Source organism: Cnephaeus nilssonii (assembly GCF_951640355.1).
Source record: "Cnephaeus nilssonii genome assembly, chromosome: 15".
Taxonomy (NCBI): domain Eukaryota; kingdom Metazoa; phylum Chordata; class Mammalia; order Chiroptera; family Vespertilionidae; genus Cnephaeus; species Cnephaeus nilssonii.
In genome coordinates, this window is record NC_137086.1 from 63186215 (window position 1) to 63210395 (window position 24181).

Here is a 24181-nt window from a genome sequence, read left to right on the forward strand (position 1 = left end):
AGAAAACATGACCCATATATCTGCTGTCTACAAGAAAGCCACCTCAGAAAAAGAGGGTGAAGGGATGGGAAAAGGTTTTTCAGGCGAATGGAAATGAAAAAAAAAAAAAAAAAGCTGGGGTAGAAATACTTATATCTGACAAATTAGATCTCAAAGTGAAGGACATAACAAGAGATATGGAAGGCCACTTCATAATACTAAAGGGAGCAATCCAACAAGAAGAAATAACTCTGGTAAACATATACGCACCCAACACAGGAGCACCCAAATACATAAAAAAAAAAACTCCTGGAGGATATCAAGGGAGAGATTGACAGCAATACAATAATAGTAGGAGACTTTAATACCCCACTATCACCATTGGACAAATCCTCTAAACAAAAAATCAGCAAAGAAACATTAATCCTACTAAACCAGATGGAATTAATTGACATCTTCAGAACATTTCACCCCAAAGCCACAGAATATACATTCTTCTCAAGTGCACATGGGTCATTTTCAAAGATAGATCATATGTTGGGTCATAGGCAAAGTCTCTTCAAATTCAAGAAGATAGAAATCATATCAAGCATCTTCTCAGGTCACAGTGGCATAAAACTGGAAATCAACTACAATAAAAACAATCCAAAAAAAGCAAACACATGGAGACTAAACAGCATGCTATTAAACAATGACTGGGTTATCAGAGAGATCAAGGAAGAAATAAAAAACCTTATGGCAACAAATGACAATGAAAACACAACAATCCAAAATATATGGGACACAGCGAAAGCAGTCTTGAGAGGGAAGTTCATAGCTCTACAAGCCTACTGCAAAAAAACAAGAAACAATGGTAATAAATTACCTAACTCTACAACTCAAAGAGTTAGAAAGAGAGCAACAAAAAAAGCCCTGTGTAAGCAGAAGGAAGGAAATAATAAAGATCAGAGCGGAGATAAACGACATTGAGACCAAAAACAAAACAAACAACAACAAAAAAAAACAATACAAAAGATCAACAAAACCAAGAGCTGGTTCTTTGAAAGGATACATAATATTGATGAACCTCTAGCCAGGCTCACCAAGAAGCAGAGAGAGAGGACCCAAATAAACAAAATCAGAAATGAAAGAGGTGAAATAACAATAGACCCCACCGAAATACAAACGATTATTAAAAAATACTATGAACAACTCTATTCCAACAAACTGGACAACCTGGAGGAAATGGACATTTTCCTAGAAAAATATAACCTTTCAAAACTCAATCCGGAAGAATCTAAACATCTCAATAGGCCAATAACTATGGAAGAAATTGAAGCAGTCATCAAAAACCTTCCAGCAAACAAAAACCCGGGGCCAGACGGCTTCCAGGGGAGTTTTACCAAACATTCAAGGAAGAACTAAAACCTAGCCTCCTCAGACTATTCCAAAAAATTCAAGAGGAAGGAACACTTCCAAACTCCTTCTATGAAGCCAGCATCACCCTAATACCAAAACCAGATAAAGACATCACAATTGAAGAGAATTACAGGCCAATATCCCTCATGAACATAGATGACAAAATCTCAACAAAATTCTAGCAAATTGGATCCAGCAGTACATCAGAAAGATCATACACCATGACCAAGTAGGATTTATCCCAGGAATGCAAGGATGGTACAATATCTGCAAATCAATAAACATGATACATCACATAAACAAATTGAGAGATAAAAATCACATAGTCATATCAATTGATGCAGAAAAAGCATTTGACAAAATCCAAACACCCTTTCTTGATAAAAACTCTCAACAAGGTGGAAATAGAAGGATCATACCTCAACATAATAAAAGCTATATATGATAAATGCACAGCAAACATCATACTCAATGGGCAAAAACTAAAACCATTTCCCCTAAGAACAGGAACAAGACAGGGATGCCCACTCTCACCACTCCTGTTTGACATAGTACTGGAAGGATTAGCCATTGCAATTAGACAAGAAGAAGAAATAAAAGGTATCCAAATTGGAAAATAAGAAGTAAAGCTGTCCTTATTTGCAGATGACATGATACTGTACATAAAAAACTCCGAAAGACCCCATCAAAAAACTAATAGACTTAATAAATGAATTCGGCAATGTAGCAGGATACAAAATTAACGCCAAAAAATCTATGGCATTTCTATACACCAATAGTGAACTTACAGAAAGAGAGACTAAAAAAACAATCCCATTTACCATCGCACCAAAAAAAATTAAGATACCTAGGAATAAACTTAACTAAGGAGGTAAAAGACCTATACGCAGAAAACTACAGGACACTGAAAAAAGAGATAGAGGAAGACATAAACAGATGGAAGAACATACCATGTTCATGGATTGGTAGAATTAACATCATTAAAATGTCCATACTACCCAAAGCAATCTATAGATTCAATGCACTCCCCATTAAAATACTAATGGCATATTTCACAGACCTAGAACGAACTCTCCAAAAATTCATCTGGAATAAAAAAAGACCCCGAATAGCCACAGCAATCCTGAGAAAGAAGAACAAAGTAGGTGGGATCTCAATACCAGATTTCAAGCTATATTACAAAGCCACTGTTCTTAAAACAGCCTGGTACTGGCACAAGAACAGACAATATAGATCAATGGAATAGCATAGAGAATCCAGATATCGACCCAAACCACTATGCTCAATTAATATTTGACAAAGGAGGCATGAACATACAATGGAGTCAAGACAGTCTCTTCAATAAATGGTGCTGGGAAAATTGGACAGATACATGCAAAAAAATGCAACTAGACCACCAACTTACACCATATACAAAAATAAACTCAAAATGGATACAGGGTTAAACATAAGACAGGAAACCATAAAAATACTAGAGGAATCCACATTGCTCCTAGGGCAATGGAAGCTAAAGAGAAAATAAACAAATGGGACTACATCAAAATATAAAGCTTTTTCACAGCAAAAGAAACCATCAACAAAACAACAAGAAAGCCCACTGTATGGGAGAACATATTTGCAAATGTTATCAGTGATAAAGGTTTAATCTCCAACATCTACAGGCAACTTATACAACTTAATAAAAGGAAGATAAATGATCCAATAAAAACATGGTCAAAGGACCTAAATAGAATCTTTTCGAAAGAAGACAGAAGGAAGGCCAAGAGACACATGAAAACAAGCTCAAAGTCACTAATTATCTGAGAGATGCAAATCTAAACGACAATGCGGTACCATCTCACACCTGTCAGAATGGCAATCATCAACAAATCAACAAACGACAAATGCTGGCGAGGATGTGGAGAAAAAGGAACCCTCATGCGCTGCTGATGGGAATGAAGACTAGTGCAGCCACTGTGGAGAATAGTATGGAGTTTCCTCAAAAAACTAAAAATGGAGCTCCCATTTGACCCAGTAATCCCACTTCTAGGAATATATCCCAAGAAACTAGAAACACCAATCAGAAAGGATATATGCACCCCTATGTTCATAGCAGCACAATTCACCATAGCTAAGATTTGGAAACAGCCTAAATGCCCATAAGCAGATGAGTGGATTAGAAAACTATGGTACATCTACACAATGGAATACTACGCGGCTATAAAAAAGAAGGAATTCTTACCATTTGCAGCACCATGGATGGACCTGGAGTGCATTATGTTAAGTGAAATAAGCCAGGCAATGAAAGAAAAATACCACATGATCTCACTCATTTATAGAGAATAAAGAACATTATAACCTGATGAATAAAAAGATAGATACAGAGGCAGTAAAGCACCGAACACACTGTCAAATTACAGCGGGAAGGCTGAGGAGTGTTGGGGAGGGAGGAAAATAGATCAACCAAAGGACTTGTATGCATGCATATAAGCACACGAATGGACACAAGACACTGGGGGGGTGGAGGGATGAGGGCATGTGACAGAGGGTAGGGGAGGCTGGGGGAAGGTCAAAGTGGGGAAAAAAGGAGAAATATGTACTAATATATGTAATACTTTAAACAATAAAAAATTAAAAAATATATATATTACCTAGAATTAAACAACAAAATTTGACGTAACAGATATTTCTTACTAGGAAAAAGAAAAGTAAATATGTAGACAAATGCATCTTACATGTTGAGAATTAAATTACTCACAGTTATCATTTTAAATCAATTAACAGCAAAGGGCATTAATAAAACTAACCAAAAGTTCTCTAGGAGAGCAAGGAGTAACGATGAAATGGAGCAAGAACAGCATTGCTCTTACACATGGGAGTACCCTGTGCAACAAGCAGAGGGCTGATTGTAGAACACAAACATTTTTGACTGTTCACAAAATCATGAGAGTCAAAACATATGTACAGTTTTTTGTAGTTTTACTATATTAACAAAAATAAAAATTATTACCTAACATATAAAAGGCACTTACAGATCTGAGTCTTTTCTTGTATCTTCCAATACTATTATATTATTTTGCTGGCAAACAAGTTCAATCTGAAAATCAAGCCAGAAAAAAGTTATTTGGATTTTAAATATGTAAACTGATTTAACTCGAAAAAGAGAATATAAAAAGCAAGCCACTTAAAAATAAAAATACGCAGACAGTGAATATTTTACAAAAGAAACAATATTCTACCTCTTTGTTTACCTACCTTTGACGGTAGAAGAACCTAGGATGAAGTATAGTAGTTTCTTTGAATTAGCTAATGTCTTGTATAAAATATTGATAATATTTTTTAAATTACTCCCCACAAACTAGAAAAAATGTTAATACTAATTATAATCCTGAAGATAATAAAATGGAAGAAATAAAAGAATGACTAGGATTTTAAGTTTTCCCAGATCACCCATGGTCATAAATGATTGTCTTTTCCTTTGCATTCTTAATAGCTTAGTTAAATCCAACCCACAAAAACTTTCTGTATAAGATTTATGACATCAAACATACCCAGTCTCATAGTATAGTTCCCCATAGTTATAGTTTAGTTTAGTATATAACTAAATTGTATGTTTCTAGAGGCCAGTGACTATGTTTTTATGCAAAGCTGTAAATCTCTCTACTGAAAGTTGGCAAGCTAGTTTAATAAACTTATTTCTCAATTCATAAACCTCTCATTATTCTAAACTAAAATGTACTATATTTAAAATATATTTTTAAATGTACCATATTTTACTTTTTTAAATATACTATTTTTAAATATATTCTAGGATTACTGTACCTCATTTGTTCTTTTGACTAAAGTACTTTTCTAAGATGTCTCTGGAAGTCATACTTTTATGAAATATTAAGGGTTGTTGTGGTATTAGACATAACTTATATACAGTTTGGGTAAACTTATGTATAGTTATTTGGGTAGATAATTTTCAGTGCTTTAATAATACTATTAGGTAGACACTAAAAAAAGGATATAATTTGAGTTGTGTGTACTGATATCTATACTAAATTAGTATTAAAACTCCACAAGGCCAAAAGTTTTATTTAGTATGATACACTCTTGTAAAAAATAAATTTATATACAAATATCCCATATTTAGATGGAAGAAAACTAATAACATATAAACTGAGGAAGATGGATTTTGTCTAGTTATTACAATGTATGATTGCAGTCGATGTTATTTTATATAGATGAAAATTTTTAATAATAGATATGTATTGCTTTACATATAAAACACATAATGCTGATTCCGCTCTGAAAAACAAAATGAAAAGATGCTAACCCAGTTTGTTCATTTATTTGACAAATGTTTAATGAGGACCATATGCCTGACATTTTGCTATATGCTAGATCTAGTGGTGAATAAAATAGACAGAAATTTCTGTCTTCATGAAGCTGACATTCTACTTAAAAAGAGAAAAACAAAAAAAATTAGGTAAAATATATGTCAGATAGTGAGTGCGTTGTTCAAAAAATATATATTGAACACTCACATCTGTTCTTTGCACTTGACACATAAAAAAGTGAACAAAATAAATCAAGATCCCTGCCTTTGGGGATGTTATATTCCCGCTAGGTAGACAATAAAAAATAAACCCAACAAATAAATTATATAGTACAATAGAAAGAAAGAGTAGAGTTAAGGCTACTGGGGTGTTTATGAAGGAACAGGTTGGAATTTTAAATAGGGTGATTGTGGAAGTCCTCATGAAAAGGAGTCCTTTGAGCAAAGACTTAAAGGAGGGAGGAAGTCAATCTTATAAAAATCTGGGAAAACACTCCAGGCAGTAGATACAGCCTCCAGAAAGGTCCTAAAGGCAAAAGATGTCTGCTAAATTCCAAGGAATAGTAAGGAGGCTAGTGTGGCTGGAGCAGAGGGAGGGACAAAGTAGTAGGAAAGTGCTACAGAGAAAAATAACGCAAGCAGAGGACAGAGAGAGTTGTGCATATTTGTGTGTGTGTCTGATAATGGCTCCTAAGTTAATTAAAAATATAAATTGTATCAAAAGAAACTAGCAATGGTGAAATTGCAATTCTGCTTCTCCATATTTCAAAAAATTGTGTTTTTAGTTATCTGGGAAACACTGTTTTAAGACATAAATGGCAAACAACTAAAAATGAGAAGATAAAAGGAGGGATATAGTTGTGGTGGTTTACAAATGTCCACGAACTCTAATATTCCTTCCTTCAAAAAATGGAGCTTCCCTGCCCTCCCCTTAAGTGTGGGCTACACCTAGTGAACACGTCTAATGACCAGGATGTGGTGGGAGTGCTGGTGCACAGCTTTTGGATCATCACAGACATTACCGATTTCTCCTTGCTGTCCCTCTTGGATCACAGGCTTGGAGACAAGCCAGCTGCTGTAACGACTATATCAAACGACCACAGGGAGAGGTCCACCTGGCGAGCAACTGAGGCTTCCTGCCAAAAGCCAATGGCCGTCTGAGTAAGGCATCGTAAAAGCAAGTCTTCCAGGACAGTCAAGCAATGACTGTGGCGTAACCATCATCTTGATGATAATTCTTAAGAAATCATGAACCACAACCACTCAGCTAAGTGGCAATTGAAACTGCGAGATATAAATGTTTGTCATTTAAGGCTATTAAGGTTTAGGGAAAATTTGATACATAGTAGTAGATAACACAATAGTAAATCTTCAAAACATTTTTATGGAATAAATAATGGAAGAAATTACTCTTTAAAAACCTGACCTTTAAAAAATGACTAAAAAGTGGATTCCAAGATGGCTGCAGAATAGGTGGAAGCTACATTCACCTGCTCCCAGCCCTGAACCAGATTTACAGCTAACTTGTAGAGCAATAAACTTGAATAACCAAATGAAATATTATAACCAAGGATTTACAGAATAAGCCACCTAGAGACTGGTAAGAAGGGCAGAGGCAAGAAAAGGGCTAGCCTCCGTACCCAGGTGTGGTGGGTAAGAAGCCAGAGGGTACTGTGCTGCAAAACTCACGGGCGCCTCCCGCCTCCCCTCCCCCCAACACACACACAGGGATCCCAAACCCAGAGCAACCAAGATGAAGAGGAGCTCGCATAGCATCTGGTGGTGAAAATCAGTGGGGATTCAGTCTGCCTGGGAGACCCAGATGCCACCTTCCCAGGAATGAGAACTCCTATTGTTACAGCACTAGCCTGGGGAGCGCACTGTCTGGCCCCAAGTGCTGGCTAGACACTTTGCCAAACTCAGGTCATCTGGAGGTGTCACCCAGCACTGACTTTAGGGGCCCTCTTTTTCTAGGGAGGTTCTCAGTGGAGACTCAGACAGTGACTAAAATGCACAGCTTTGGAAAGAGGGCAGGTCTCTCCCATCTCGAGTGCAGAGCTGGTGCCCTTCCCCCCAGATGCTGAGTCACTCGGTGGGTCCTGTCCTCCTGAGTTTACCTACATAGGAAAACAGGAGTGCCATTCAGAGCTGGAAACTTCAGAGTATGTTTCCTGGGGAAGCTTTTGTACGGCAACAGGACAGCTGGGTGCTTGGTACACACCACATTGCCAGGGCAGGGGGCACTCCTCTCTCTTTACTAGCTCAGCCTGCACTACCCTGGGAAGGTGAAAAAGTACCCGCCCCCTCCTACAGGTTTGTGGGCACCACCCCCAACAGGAGACTGTTTGGACCAACGCTACCAAGTCCCAGATACCCCGCCCAGCTAGTCTCAGTTCTGATGAGGGAAGTGAGAACGGTTCAGAGCTGGAACATTCTAGATGTGAGGAACTTGGAGGCTGTTGTCTGGGACCAGGATGATGTGCTTAGCTCCCTCCTGTGGACTAAGCTGGCATCACCCCCAATGGGAGACTTTTGATCTGTCCCCCTGAGCCCAGGATGTCTGAGTTTGCTCCTGTGGATGGGCGGGTGGGCTGGCTGCACCCAACCTGAACCTGTGGCCTGCCCCTCCTGGGGGAACTCTGGCATGGACTGAGTGGTTTGGCTCTGGAGGAAGGGTCACTTTCCCTCATTAGTTGCCTGACCTCATGACCACCAAGTAGGGGACCCACTGGTCCTGTCCTCCCAACCCCAGATGCCCCACCACCATACCAGGCTTGCAACCTATGGAAGAGCCTCTAGTTTGTGGCCAGTCTGAGCCCACACTGCAGTCTTTCTTTGGAAGGAGGAAGACAAGGCAACCTCAGGAGTAGTCCGAGTAACTGACAGGCGAAGACAGACCTCAGGAAGCCTCGGGCCTTTTACAGATATGCCCCCAACTCTAAACTAGAGGACACCAAACCTTACATACAGATTGGCCCCTCCAATGCACACCCAGGCCCAGTAGACACAACCACAAACTGTGAACTGGGTGGTAACTCCAGAGAGGTAGACCAAGGCCAGTTATATACCATGTCTGACCTGTACCTGTATGTGAACCTCACCCGAGTGGACCCAGAACCAACACAACCAGTGGTGAGCGTCAGACCACACCAGAGCAAGACCCAACTAGCCACACAGGTGGCACACACAAAAGGGGATTTGGGCAGGCACCAGACTCTGCAGGGAACAACTCTATTCTGAGAGGGACACTTCTGCACAATGTCTCACACAGGATGATTGAGGTTTCCCCTTATAGTCAGTCAGCCTGAAGAATTAGCCTGTGCCAAGTAATTTCTTCCATTATTTATTCCATAAGAATACCTCCACTCATGAAGGGCCCAAAAATATTCAAGACTCAACTACAACAGGTGGGTGCACATAACCCACAAGAAACATAGAGCTCAGGTGACCTAAAAGATTGTGCCACTGAACCTGACAAAACACCTTCATCATAAAGCCATCATAACAAGTTTGGAACCCATAACAAATCCACCTAATACACAGAAACAAAATGGAGAGACAAAGAAATATGTTCCAAATGAAAGAACAAGAGAAATCACCAGAGAAGAATTAAATTAAAAGAAGCGACCAAAACATTAGATGCAGAGTTTAAAACAATGGTTACAAGGATGCACAAAGACCTTAGGGGGAGAATGGATGGTCTCATTGAGAACTTAAACAAAGAAATATAAGCATTAAAAAGGATAAAGAAACCCTAAAAAAAGAACCAGTTAGAAATGAAGACTACAATTATCTGAAATAAAGAATACACTAGAAGGAATAAACAGCAGGTTAGATGAAGCAGAGGATCAAATCTATGATTTAGAAAATAAGATAACAGTAAGCACCCAAGCAGAGCATCAAAAGAAAAGAGAAATTTTTTTAATGAGAAAGTCTAAGTGACCTCTGTGATAACATCAAGCATAACAATACCCACATAATAGGGGTACTAGAAGGATAAGAGAGTAAGTAAGGGATAGAGAACCTATTTGAAGTAATAACAGCTGAAAACTTCCATAACCTGGTGAAGGGAAAAGTCACACAAGTTCAGGAAGCACAGAAAATCCCAATCAAGGTGAACCCAAAGATCCCCACACCAAGACACATCATAATTAAAATGCCAAATATTAAAGACAAAGAGTTAATCTTAAAAATCAGAAAGACCTACAAAGGGGCTCCCATAAGGCTGTCACCTGATTTCTCAACAGAAACACTTCAGAACAAAAGAGACTGGCATCAAATGTTCAAAGTGATAAAAAAACAAGGACCTACAAAGCAGACTACTGTATCCAGCAAGGCTATCACTTAAAATTGAAGTAAAAATAAAGAGCTTCCCAGACAAAAATAAAAATAAAAAAGTTCATTACCACCAAATCATTATTATAAGAAATGCAAAAGGCCTACTTTAAGAAAAAGAAAGGAAAAAATCCAAGACAGGGGAAATATAGGTATAAAGAATAAAATGGCAATAAATAAGTAGCTATCCTATATAATAAAAGCTCAGCGACTGAATGGCAGAACAACCAGAACGACCAGTCGACTAGTCACTATGACGCACACTGCCAGCAGGGGGCAGATGCTCAACGCAGGAGCTGCCCCCTGATGATCAGTGTGCTACCACAGTGGGAGCACAGCTTGGCTGACCAGGATGAGTGGCTGCTCTGCTGCGAACTCCGGGCCAACAGGCAGGAATCCAGGCTGCAATCATCACCTCCTCATCCCAGGCTCCTCCTCCTCGCTCCCTGCTGCCTCCTCCAGATGCCCGCAGGCTGTGCAGTGCTGCCACCAGGCTCGCAGAGCTGACCCCAGAGGCTGGGAGGCAGGTTTGTGGCAGCCGCGGGACTGAGGCCTACTCCACCACCTCTCAGTGCTCTTGTCCCTGGGCCCAGTCCTGATCGGGTCCCCTGGACAGGCAAGTGCTCTGGTTCCATGGAAGACGCCAGACCAGGAAGCAGCCGCTCAGAGGGTGGGTCCACAGCTGCTCAGCTGACCGGGATGAGCTGTGCTCCCACAGCAGGCCGATCCCCGCAGGCCACGCCCCCGCCAGTGCATGAATCCTGTGCACCAGGCCTCTAGCCAATAATAAGCTCAAATATAAAAGGATTAAACACTCCAATAAGAAGATACAGCATATCTTTTACTAAGAAAACATATATGCTGTCTACAAGAGACCCACTTTAGAATAAAAGTAACACAGACCGAAAGTGAAGGGATGGAAAAAAATATTCCATGCCAATAGAAAAAACACCACCACAAAACTGGGGTAACAATACTTATATCTGACAAACTAGACTTCTAAACAAAGCTCATAAAAAAAAAGACAAACAAGGTCATTACATAATACTGAAGGGATCGATCCAAGAAGAGGATATAACCCTTGTAAACAAAATGCATCCCAACATAGGAGCACCTAAATATATAAAGCAAATCTTGGTGGACATTAAGGGAGCGATTGATAGCAATACAGGCATAGGAGAAAATTTTAAAACCCCACTGTCAATGGATAGATCTTCCAGACAAAAAATCAACAAGGCAATAGCAACCTTAAATGATACACTAGATCAAATGAACTGAATTGATATTCACAAAGGAATTCATCCCAGAGCAGCAGAAAATACAATCTTCTTAGGAGCACATGGAACATTCTCAAAGATAGACCACATGTTAGGACACAAAATAAGTCTTAACAAGTTAAAGAAGATTGAAATCATATTATGCATCTTCTTGGATCACAAAGACACGAAACTAGAATTCAACTGCAATAAAAAAACACTGAAAAACATTCAAATACATGGAGTCTAAATAGCATGTTATTAAACAATGAGATATAGGAACAAATAATTACATGGAAACAAATGAAAATAAACACACAACAACCCCAAATCTCTGGGGCACAGCAAAAGCAGTCCTGGGGGTGAAGTTTATAGCATTAGAGTCTGACCTGAGGAAGCAGGAAAATTCTCCAATAAACAATCTAACCCTATACCTAAAAGAACAAGAAAAAAACAACAAACAAAGAATATAAGGAAGGAAATAATAAAGATGAGAGCAGAAATAAATGACAGAATAGACAAAAAAAAATACAAAAGATCAATAAAATTAAAAGCTGGTTCTTTGAAACAATAAAGAAGATCGACAAACCTTTAACCAGACTCATCAAGAAAAAAAAGAGAGGACACAAATAAATTTAAAAAATCAAAAATGAAAGGAGAAGTAATAACTGACACCAAAGAAATACAAAAGATTGTAAGAAAGTACTATGCCAACAAATTGGACAATGTGGACGAAATAGATAAAGTCCTTAAAACACACAACCTTCCAAAAATAAACTAGGAAGAATAGGATAACCTGAGTAAACTGATTACAACTAATGAAATTGAAGCAGTAATAAAAAATAAACAAAAAAAAATCCCAGCAAACAAAAGTCCTGGAGCAAATGGCTTCACAAGGGAATTTTACCAAACATTCAGAGAAGAACTAATACCTATCCTGAAACTGTTCCAAGAAATTCAAGAGTAAGGAAGTGTTCCAATCTCTTAATGAGACAAGAATTATCCTAATTCCAAAACCAGATAAAGACACTACTACGAAAGACAATTATAGGACAATCTTACCAATGAACATTGATGTTAAAATCCTTAACAAAATATTAGCAAACTGGATCCAATAATACATTAAAAAGATCATACACCATAGCCAAGTCAGATTTATTACAGGGATGCAGACAGATACAATATTTGCAAATCAATAAATGTGATACATCACGTAAACAAAATGAAAAATAAAAATCACATGATCATATTAATAGATGCAGAAAAAACATCTGATGAAATCCAGCACCTGTCTATCCTATCTAATAAAGAGGGAATATGCTAATTGACCCTCACACCATCACAAAGATGGCGGCACCCACAGCCAATAAGGAGGGAATATGCTAACTGACTGCCCTGCACTCAAAGATGGTGGCACCAACAGCCAATAAAGAGGGAATATTGTAATTGACTGCCACGCCCTCAAAGATGGCGGTGCCCACAGCCACAAGATGGCAGCGCCCAGTCCCCTCAGCCTCACTGGGGTGCCTGCCTTTGGAGTCTCCCAGTCCCCTCAGTCCCCCAGCCGCCTAGGGCCAGCCTGAGGCACAGGCAAGCCTCATATGTCGGCTGCCCAGCTACCCAGAGCCAGCCCGAGACGCAGGCAAGCCTGGGGTGGTGGCTGCCCAGCTGCACAGGGACAGCCCAAGGTGCAGGCAAGCCTTGGATGGTGGCCAGGGCCGCGCAAGGCTCAGGTAACCAGCGCCAGCTGAGGCTTGTGCTGCCGGCAGTGGTAGCAGCAGACGTGTGATGGGGCATCGCCTTCCCCTGATTGCCAGGTCGCCTCCCACCCCTGAGGGCTCCCAGACTGTGAGAGGGGGCAGGCTGGGCTGAGGGACCCCCCCTCCAGTGCATGAATTTTCATGCACCAAACCTCTAGTATATATATAAAAGGCTAATATGCTAAGTGTCTATCCGGGTAATGACATCACGTAGCAAAGCCCAGCTTCCTCTCCCTAGCAACTAGCCTCCTTGCAGTTTCTTCAGTCAGGAACATGACTTGCTTCATAGCCAAGTGGAAACATTTTACACTACAACAAAATGTCTGTGAAGCATTTTCCCGTGCCTCATCTCATTTGATCCTCACAGAAGTTCTGGAGTAGGTAGATAGGAAACTCAATGGAATCCTATTTTCTTTTCATTAGCCAGAAAACGGAGATTTAGAAAGCTTAGAAACATGACCTGACTGAAAAGAAGTAAGAAATGGTGGACTTTGAAAATGACATCAGGTTTTCTCACTGCGCAGAATACAGTCAAACACTGCTGCAGTTAAATATGTTTTCCCTGCATGATCTACAATAATAATCTGCTTCATGTTGATATTTATTGCTGTGTTGCTGACAATTACTTGAAAGAGAAGTTGGGGTGCTTCACTGGCTGGAAAAAGTTAAGCTAAATCAGAAAGCAGGTCTAACTAAGCAAGTTTATTCTATATCTATGAAAGGCTAAGTTGATTCACTCATGTGTGATACATATAAAGCTCTCACTGGCGCCAATCTAGACAGAGTAGGAATATTCCTACCTGAACCCATTTTTGGACGTGGTCAGTTATATGTTGCTTTCTCTCGAGTTCAAAGAACTGTGACATTAAAGTTAAAGTTGTAAAAGTTCATCACAAGGGAAATTAGTCAAGCACTCTGAAAGTGGTTTTATTCTTAATGTGGTATACAGGGAGATATTAGAATAAGTTTAATCAATTTATCAGTCATTTTTTTTATCAGTCATGGGTTTTATCAATGTTATTTTTATATCATGTTTTATTGTTTTTATATCATGTCTTTGTGTTGTTATATCATGTTGTTAATGTTTATTTATTAATCAATTTATATATTACCAGAGGCCCGGTGCACGAAATTCGTGCACGTGTGTGGGGGGGGGTGTCCCTCAGCCCAGCCTGCACCCTCTCCAATCTGGGAACCCTCGAGAGATGTCCAACTGCCCGTTTAGGCCCGATCTGGGATCAGGCCTAAATGGGCAGTTGGACATCCCTCTCATAATCCAGGACTGCTGGCTCCCAACTGCTCGCCTGCCTGCCTTCCTGATTGCCCCTAACTGCTACTGCCTGCCAGCCTGATCACCCACGAACCACTCCCCTGCCAGCCTGATTGATGCCTAACTGCTCCACTGCCAGCCTGATTGCCCCTAACTGCCATCCCCTGCAGGCCTGGTCACCCCTAACTGCCATCCCCTGCAGGCCTGGTCACCCCTAACTGCCATCCCCTGCAGGCCTGGTCACCCCTAACTGCCGTCCCCTGCAGGCCTGGTTACCCCTAACTGACCTCCCCTGCAGGCCTGGGTCCCCCCCAATTGCCCTTCCCTGCAGGCCCAGTCACCCCCAACTTCCCTCCTCTGCTGGCCTGGTCCCTCCCAACTACCCTCCCCTGCTGGCCATCTTGTGGTGGCCATCTTGTGTCCATATGGGGGCAGGATCTTTGACCACATGGGGGCAGCCATCTTGTATGTGGGAGTGATGGTCAATTTGCATATTACTCTTTTATTAGATAGGATAGAGGCCTGGTGCACAGGTGGGGGCCAGCTGGTTTTCCCTGAAGGGTGTCCCAGATCAGGGTGGGGTTTTCCTTGGGGCATGGGGTTGCCTAAGCGAGGGGCCTGTGGTGGTTTGCAGGCTGACCATGCCCTCTGGTGACCCAAGCGGAGGCCCTGGTATCTGGGCTTTATTTACCTTCTACAATTGAAACTTTGTAGCCTGGAGTGGAGCCAAGCCTTCTGCTTGCTCTGTGGCGGCAGCCATTTCTCTTGGGACTTATGTATCTTCTATAATTGAAACTTTGTAGCCTTAAGCAGAGGCCTGGGCTGGTCAGGGTGTGTGGAAAGCTTGGCTTCCTCCATTGCCGGGGGCAACCCTAGCCTCCCACTCTTTCTAGCTCCGTGGCTGCCGCCATTTCTGTTTGGATTTGTTTACTTCTATAATTGAAACTTTGTAGCCTTGAGTGGAGGCCTAGGCCGGCAAGGGCAGGCGGAAAGCTTGGCTTCCTCCATTGTCTGGGAAACCCAAGCCTCCTTCCTGCTCTCTGTGGCTGCAGCCATCTTGGTTGGGTTTATTTGCATATTTGCTCCTGATTGGCTTGTGGGTGTGGCTTGTGGGTGTGGCAGAATGATGGTCAATTTGCATATTACTCTTTTATTAGGTAGGATTTGCATATACATTTTACTAATTTTCTTTCACCTCTGACACTTCTATTATAGAGAAAGGGCAAATAGCAATATTAAAATATTTCTTCTAATTAATTTCTTTTCAATGTGCATGAATCCGTGCACCAGGCCACTAGTTTATGATAAAAACTTTCAGCAAAATAGGAATAGAGGAAGCATACCTCAACATAATAAAGGCTATATATGACAAACCTACAGCCAACATCACACTCAATGGGCAAAAACTAAAAGTGTATCACAAGGCAGTGATTTCAGCTTTCACCACATTATTCAACATATAACTGGAAGTCCTAGCCATAGCAATCAGACAAGAAAAAGAAATAAAAGGCATCCAAATTGGAAAGGAGGGGAAGTAAAACTTTCATTATTTGCACATGAGATGTATATGGAAACAGCTCCACCAAAAATCTACTAGATAAAATAAATAATTTCCCAAAGTAGCTGGATACAAAATTAAAATTCAGAAATTGGGAGCATTTTTATGCACCAATAATGAACTATCAGAAAGAATAATTTAAAAAAAACACACATTTACTACTGCAACAAAAAAAATAAGATAACTAGGAATAAACTTAACCAAGGAGGTAGAAGATTTGTACTCACAAATTTAGTGCAGTTTTAGGTTTACAGAAAAATTGACAGGGAATTACAGATATTTCCCACATACCTTTTGTTTCCCACCTCAAACATGCACACTCACTCTCCCTTCTTATTTACATCTTGTTACAATTGATAAGCCAACATCAACACATTATCACTAACTGAAGTCCATAGCTTACATTAGGGTTCATTCTTTGGGTTCTGACAAATAATACTGACATATATCCATCATTATTTTATCATACAGAATAGTTTCATGACATAAAAATCACCTGTGCTCCATTCATCACTCCCTCCCCCCCAAGTCACTAGCAGTGGGTGCTCTTTCTAATGTCTCTATGTTTTGTCTTTTCCAGAGGGTCATATAGTTGGAATCAGAGTATGTTACCTTTTCAGATAGGCTTTTTTCTCCTTTTAATGTTCCTTTATGTTTTATTGTGGCTTAACAACTCATCTCTTTTTATAATTCCATTCTATTTGCAGTTTGCTTATCCATTCACTTACTGAAGAACAACTTGGTAATTTCCATTTGATTCTTCATCTCTATTTTCTTTTGTGTGCCATAGAAATATCCAAAATTGCTTGCTAAAGCACTCATAAAATTCTTGCCTGATTTAAAATCCTTGTCAGATCATTGTAATATCTAATTCATATCGGTCCTGGCATATCTTGTCTTTTCTCACTGAAATTGAGAGCTTCCTGATTCTTAGGACAAGGAGTGATTTTTTCTTTTAATTGAAACCTGGCATTCTAAGACTCTGGATCCTGTGTTTTAGTGGGCTTCCTGTGGCACTGCTCCAGCTAGAAAAGAGGGCACGTCTTTGTTCTGCTGAGGGGAGGGGGAGCGGGGGGGGGGTGTGGAAGTCCAGTTTTTACCGGAGGCTTCCAAGGACACCTGGAGAAGGTGAAGCTCCTTGTTCCTGCTAGGCAGGGATGGACGTTCAGGCTCCTCACTAGGCCTCTGCTGAAACCACAGCAGCAGGAAGAGCAGAGCTGCCTCGTTACTGCTCTCACATGTCCACCACTGCCACTGTGGGTGGTGGACTTGTTCATGCTGGGTCACGCTAAAGCCCTAACTGCATATTCTCCTCAGACACCACTCCAGCAAGGAGGAAAGGAGGCACTTCACACCACCCGGTGGGGCTAGGCTCCCCATGTGTTTCACACACATAATGGGGTTGGGAACTTCCCTTACTGCCTTGTGGGCACAAAAGTCTTGGTTCCACCTTGTGGGGATGAAGAAGTTGGCAGGTGGGGGGGGAGGGAGAAGAGGGTAGGAGGTGCAGCTGGGGCTTCTTGTGACAGCCTGGCAAGGTTAACGGGCTAGGCTCTTTACTCCGCCTTTGCGGGCAGGAGCGGGGCTATAGGTTTTCCACTGTGTTGCTTAGAGCAGGCAGTTATTGTCTAAAAGGAGTCTTCCTTGCTAGGCTGTCCCTTTCCCAGTCCTTTGCCTAGAGACAGACCGCTTTTCTGAGACTGTTTTGTCTGTACCCATTGTTTCTGAGCATTCTGTCTGGAATATATGGGGCAAAAAGAAAATCTAGGAACTCACTAATGTGTCATTCTTGGTGTGTTGGGGTCCCTAGTCAGTCTTCCTTCTTCTTCCCGCCTTTCAGTGTTCTATGCTTGTTTTATACATAATGTTCAGGGTTTTTGGCTGTACTTAGTAAGAGCATTATAGAAAAGTAAGTCTACTCCTTCTTCCTTCAAGAGGCAATTTCTTTCAATGACCTTAATTAGTAGCTACCCCACAGATTAGGCACCAGAAGAGAAACAATGCTGAACTTGAAGTTCAGAGAACAAAATTCAAATCCTAACTAACTCGGGAGTTCAGAGAAATCCTAGCTCTGCCATTCATTAGTCCAGTATCATAATTCTTTAACCTCTTGGAACTTCAGCTTCCATGTCTGTAAAATAGAAGTAACGACACTGTTTCACAAGGTTAGGATGAAGTAAGATTATGTACTTGAAAGCACCTAATAAAATACCTGGCACACAGTTTGCACTCACTGATTCAGACTCTGTGCATCAAAAGGGCTAAGATAAAAATGAAATGATTTTAGACCCATAAAATAAAAACCATAAGCCAGCACTGAATTAATGTTCTCTGTCTTCTTATTTTAAAACTAGCGTTCCCGTTGCAGGAAAAATCCTGCAATAGGGTTTCCTGCTGTACTCTACCCCGCCCTGCCTGCTCTCCTCCCTTGTCCCCCACCCTGCCTTCTCCGCCAGCCCCGCCCCCCCCCCCCCCCCGCTCTTCTTCCTTCTCTCCTGGCCCCGCCTGCGCTCCTCCCTTCTCCCCCGCCCCGCCTTCTCCGCCAGCCCGCCTGCTTTTCTTCCTTCTCCCCTGGCCCCGCCTCCGCTCCTCCCTTCTCCCCCGCCCTGCCTTCTCCGCCAGCCCGCCTGCTTTTCTTCCTTCTCCCCTGGCCCCGCCTCCGCTCCTCCCTTCTCCTCCCCCCCCAGCTTTCTTGCTTCTCCGCAGCTTTGCTCCCTTCTGCAGCTCTTGGCTTCTTTCTACGCTGTCTTGATATGCAAATTAGCCGCCATCTTTGTTGGGGTAATTTGCATGCTCGTCCTGATTGGTTGGTGGGCGCGGCTTGGCTGGTGGGCGTGGCTTGGGCGTAGCGAAGGTGCGGTCAAATTGCATATTTGTCTATTATTAGGTAGGATAGGCCCCAGCCAAGATTAATTCAGGGAAATAAATACATATATAAATTAAATGTAACCTGTAATTTCAGTGTAGAGATGAATTTATCTTGAGTTCTCACTTGTTGTTCTAGCTGGAGAGTATTCTGGTATTTTCCAGCTTCGGAAACTGGAGCCCCTAGACCAAAATCATGTTCTTTGATGGTAACCTAGTGGAAAGAACAGGAATAATACCAGGACATTCTTTTTAAAACAGCTTTGTGATTTCTCACAACAGTCAATAAATTTTTTAATTTAACCACATTCTTAGATACATTTCCAATTGGTTTTAACCTTGTCACACCAGCAAAGAGTATTTCAGCAAGCTTTACCTTCTTAACATTTTATGTTCTAAAACTTTTTCTGTGTGCTTTCCAAATATAAAACTACAATATGAACATGCTTTTCAAAAGAGACATACCCCATCCTATCCCCTTGGTAATCACTGTACTAAGAAAATATTGGGTCAGCAGCAAATTAAGTAGTCTATCTCTAGGCCTGTTTTTTCCAAAAAGGTTTGCTACACATATCACAAAGGGCTGACTTCTCTCTAATATATAAATAATTCCTATAAATAAGGAAGGAAAAGAAATACCCGAATAGAAAAAGTGGCAAAGAATATGGATATTTCACATACATGGCTTTTAAATAGATTTAAAGATACTCAATCTCGCCATTTAGAGGGATACACATTAAAACAACATTGGATACCATTTTTTAACTCACCTTGACAAAGATAAAATAGTTGGATATATAATGTAGCGTTGTTATATATCATTGGTGGCAGTGTAAATTGACACAATATTTATGGAAAACAATTATATAAAATCTAGCAACATAACAATAATTCCATTTCTAGAATTTTTTTCTGGTGTGTACATTTTTTTCATGAGCAAAATAACCAAATATTTCACTTTAACATATTATACATACTACTATGCACTGTGCTTTTTTTACTTGACAATGTATCTTAGAAATTGTGTAATTTAGGAAAATAATCAGTTCTTTTCCTGAATCAAGGCTGCCTGTATGTTACGGAAGAGAGAATTTGCTACAAGCGTCCTAGATCTCTCCTAGCAACACAGCTGTTATTCTCTAAAATCTAGTGCCCCAGATATTACAGGATCAGGATTCCCTAGTCACTGACCTTGAGTCACACCTTGTCCAATCTAACACTTAGCAGTGTGACAGATTAATCTTCCTCTTTCCCTTTCCTAACCAAAATTCAAGTGTGCTTTTTTGGTTTACATTTCAGCAGTTGCTGCCTCATTTGGAACTTAAGCGTTAGCTCCCACAGGGTATTTCTAATTATGAATCATTTAGGCCTTTATGGCATAAGCTGAAACCCAAATTACCATTCCTTATACAGTTTCTGTTGAAAAATATGTTCCTATTTATAAATAGTTCACTTAGAATAACAGAATCAAATGACTCCTCACTATAGCAGTATTTTTCAGTTTTTAGTGAATATACGAGTCACTTGGGAATCTTGTTAAAATGCAGATTTTTATCCACAACTAGAGGCCCGGTGCACAAATTCATGTGCGGGTGGGGTCCCTCGGCATGGCCTGCGGGGATTGGCAGTCCACTGCCGCCAGCCACTCCTGCCTGCCACTCCTGCTCATCCTGGCCCCGCTTCGCCTGCTGCAGGCTCACGCCCAGTCAGTCCAGATCGCAAGAGGCTCATGCCTCAGCAGCAGCAGCACTCACCAGCCATGAGCCCTGAATCTGGCATCCATCCCAAGGGGGTGAGGAGGGGCATGGGACGCAATAGGCCCTCCAGGCAGGTGGTGGGATGCCCTTACAGGCCGGGGATCTGTCCCGCTGACCTTTGTGCTGGTAGTCGGGAGCCACCTGGTGGCTGCTTTTATATCGTTTCTTTTTTGCAGAGTGTCTAGGGAGGGGAAGTGGCCATGGTGCCCAAGGCCAACTTCCAGGAGGCCTGTGGCATTATTGGGATTGTGCTGGGGACGCTGATCCATCGGTGCCTGGCCAGTTCTCTGGAAATTGGACCTGCAGGACTACTGAGGGACTGAGTGGCTGCCGCTGGGCTGGTGGGCTGCTGGGACCGGTCGGTCAGCTGAGCAGCATTCTGCTGTGGGAGCACACTTACCACCAGGGGGTAGCTCCTGCATTGAGCGTCTGCCCCCTGGTGGTCAGTGCACATCATAGTGACAGGTCATTTGCTCGCTTAGGCTTTTATATATATAGAAGATAGGCCTGAGACACTGCATTTCTTTTTCTTTTTTTTAAAGATATTTTATTGATTTTTACAGAGAGGAAGGGAGAGGGATAGAGTTAGAAACATCAATGAGAGAGAATCATTGATCAGCTGCCTCTTGCACACTCCCTACTGGGAATGTGCCCGCAACCAAGGTACATGCCCTTGACCGGAATTGAACCTGAGACCCTTCAGTCCGCAGGCTGACGCTCCATCCACTGAGCCAAACTGGTTAGGGCGACACTGCATTTCTTAAAAGCTGCTCAGCAATCCTTATTTGGCTAGTACAGACACTAGACGCATAAAAAATCCCATGAAATGAGCAGTGAATTAATATTTACTCTTCATCTTATTTTAAAATAGGCCTCAGGCCGTAGCTGGTTTGGCTCACTGGATAGAGCATTGGCCTGCAGACTGAATGGTCCGGGGTTCAAGTCCTGTAAAGAGCACAAGCCTTTTCAGACTCTGTCCACAGTAGAGGTCATGCAGAAGGCAGCCGATCAATGATTCTCTCTCATCATTGATATTTCTATCTCTTTCTCCCTCTCCCTTCCTCTCTAATATCAAATTATATATATATATATATATATATATATATATATATATATATATATGTATATGGTGTTTTTTTTTAATAGGCCTCAGCCCAAATTAATTCAGAGAAATCAAGTAAAGTCTAAACCTGCCTAACATTGAGTTCTTCATAATTTGATACCTTCCCACATCTCCAAATTTATCTCCTCTAAGAACTCCCCTGTTAAAGACTAACTATTCCAAATTACTCCACATATTCTTTATACATTCAGAAACAGGTCATCTTTTATTCATAAGCTTTGCCCTCACCCTTTTCTCCATTTAAAGACACTTCTAAGGTTCAGCTTGAATTCTATATTTTCTAGGAGGTTTTCTTTGTCTTCTCCATCGAATAGTAATCACTTCTTCAATGAGACTTTTGTATATTGTAGTTACAGAACAACTTATGTAGCTATTTGGTTTTTCTGGATGTATATCTCCCTCACATGGTCATTAGAATGTTAAGAACAAGCGATGTCCTAGAGCTCTCTGTACTGCCCCAACCTGCACAGAGCTGTCTGTACTATAGGAAGGTATCATAAAATTTTGCAGATGTGACAAAGAAGCAGTATACCAAAGCAGATAAAATTAAATATTCCTTCTTCTGTTTGGAAATATCAATAGTCAAGTGGGGGTTCTATAAAATTACCCATCAGACAAACCTAGAAATTAAAAGTAGGAAGAGGCCAAGAGACTATCACATTAGAGCTGCTCCTTTCCCTGCACTAGCTTAGGAGGCAGTAAAAAGGGAGAGAAATTAATATATCGGAAATACCCTTGTCTAGCCTGCCACCCAGAATATTCTCCACATTTCCATGGTCTTTAAATGGATTATGAATGGAACTTGTGTTCCTGTACAGATCTCAGAGAATACAAGAAAAGTAAAAGTACTGTGCGAGCAGCAAATTGTTATCATGCACATCCAAGTGAGAACCACAATCATTCTCAATTGGGAAGTAACATAGCAGAGTGGTTAAGAGTGTGTTCATTAGCATCAGACTGTTCATGTTCATCATGCTAGTTCTGCCGCTTCTTAGCTGCATGACTAGGGGCAAGTTACTTCTCTGGCCAAGGCTTCACCTATAAAATGGGAATGATAACAGTACTGGCCTCAAAGAGCTGCTGTGAGGATTCATATAAGTAAAGCACTTAGGAAAGTGCCTGGTTAAAACAAGTCTATATACACCGAGTGGCCAGATTATTATGATCTCTGAACGCATAATAATATGGCCACTCAGTGTATATCCTATATAATAAGAGGCTAATATGTAAATTGTCCCCTCGACCAGGAGTTCGACCAGCAGGCAGGCTGGCCAACCGCCCATGTCCCCTCCCCTTGGCCAGGCTGGCCAGACCCCACCCATGCACGAATTCATGCACTGGGCCTCTAAAAAAAAAAAAACAAAAAAAAACACACATACACACACTGAATGGCCAGATTATTATGCATTCAGAGATCATAATAATCTGGCCACTCAGTGTATATATAATTATTATTATTAACAATTACTATTATTCCAAATTCTTCTCAGTGATTCAACTTATCTAATTGGCCATCAAGTCCTACTGATTTTGCACTGAACTCTCTCTCAAATTCATATCTTCCATTCCTATCACTGTTTCAATTCATACTATCAGATTGTAACAGTCACATTTATTCGATTCTCAAATTTATAAACAGAGTAATGATGACCCAATATTTGATTCTGGGGACAGAAATATGGAAACCAAATAAAAAGCTATAATTTCAACTCTCAATGATCTAGGGAACTGCAGAACTAATAAATCAGAAATCAGAGTACAGCAAGATTAGTGCACACCAGAGGAATGAATGCACATGAATGCTAAGGGAATACAGAGAAAAGGAATACAAAAGAGTATTTCTGAGTTCTACTTCCCTCCAAAAGGCAGCATAGATTTTACATGTTCCCAGAAAACTATGAACATAGCCTATCAGAGCACATTATACTGTGTTTACTGGACGTCCACAGCCATTGCAACTTGTGTAAAACAGACCTCTAATTCTGCCACCTGCAGTCTGCTCTAATCACATGTCCACTATGCTCCTTCCCAGGCTCTCCCAGGTCAAATGGCAGCGCCTAAGGCAGTGCCAGAGGAGTCACCTTTGTTCCCTCTCTCCCTGATCCCCATCAAATCCATCAACAAGCCCTGTTGGTTCTAACTCCAAATCCACCCACTTCTCTGCAGTTGTATTACCACCTCCATGGTTCAAGTCACCATCATCTCCCACATGGATTGCTACAAGTTTCCTAACTGGTCTTTCTGCTTCTATGTTGCTCCCTACAACTATTTTCCAAATGGAGATCAAAAGACTCACTTTAAAACAATGAGATCCTCCTCAAAAACACTCCAATGGCTCCCCAGTGCAATTAGAATAAAGTCCACGTTTTAAGGTCCTGTATGATTTGGGCCCTGCCTTCACTTTCCTAAATAGACCCAGTACTTTTTTCATTGTCCACCTGCCAGCTCTATCGGTTTTCTTTCTGTTCCTCTCCTGTACCAATATCATTACATGGTAAGGCCCAGCCCACGGCTGGCTCCATCTTACCCCCAGCTCAGCTCTTGGGTTCTTACCTGACCTCTTATCTAAAGTAGCCT

General features: G+C 41.1%; 1 protein-coding gene across 1 annotated transcript in view; it reads right to left on the reverse strand.

Moving 5' to 3' along the window:
• Nucleotides 1–24181, reverse strand: part of LOC307111869 (testis-specific gene 10 protein) — a gene marked incomplete at its 3' end in the record, with an annotated part of 96844 nt that overhangs the window by 67858 nt on the left and 4805 nt on the right. Inside the window, exons 2-3 of the mRNA XM_079792057.1 lie at nt 18810–18938; nt 4389–4453 (exon numbers count right to left, since the gene is read on the reverse strand). The remainder of the gene's footprint in view (nt 1–4388; nt 4454–18809; nt 18939–24181) is intronic.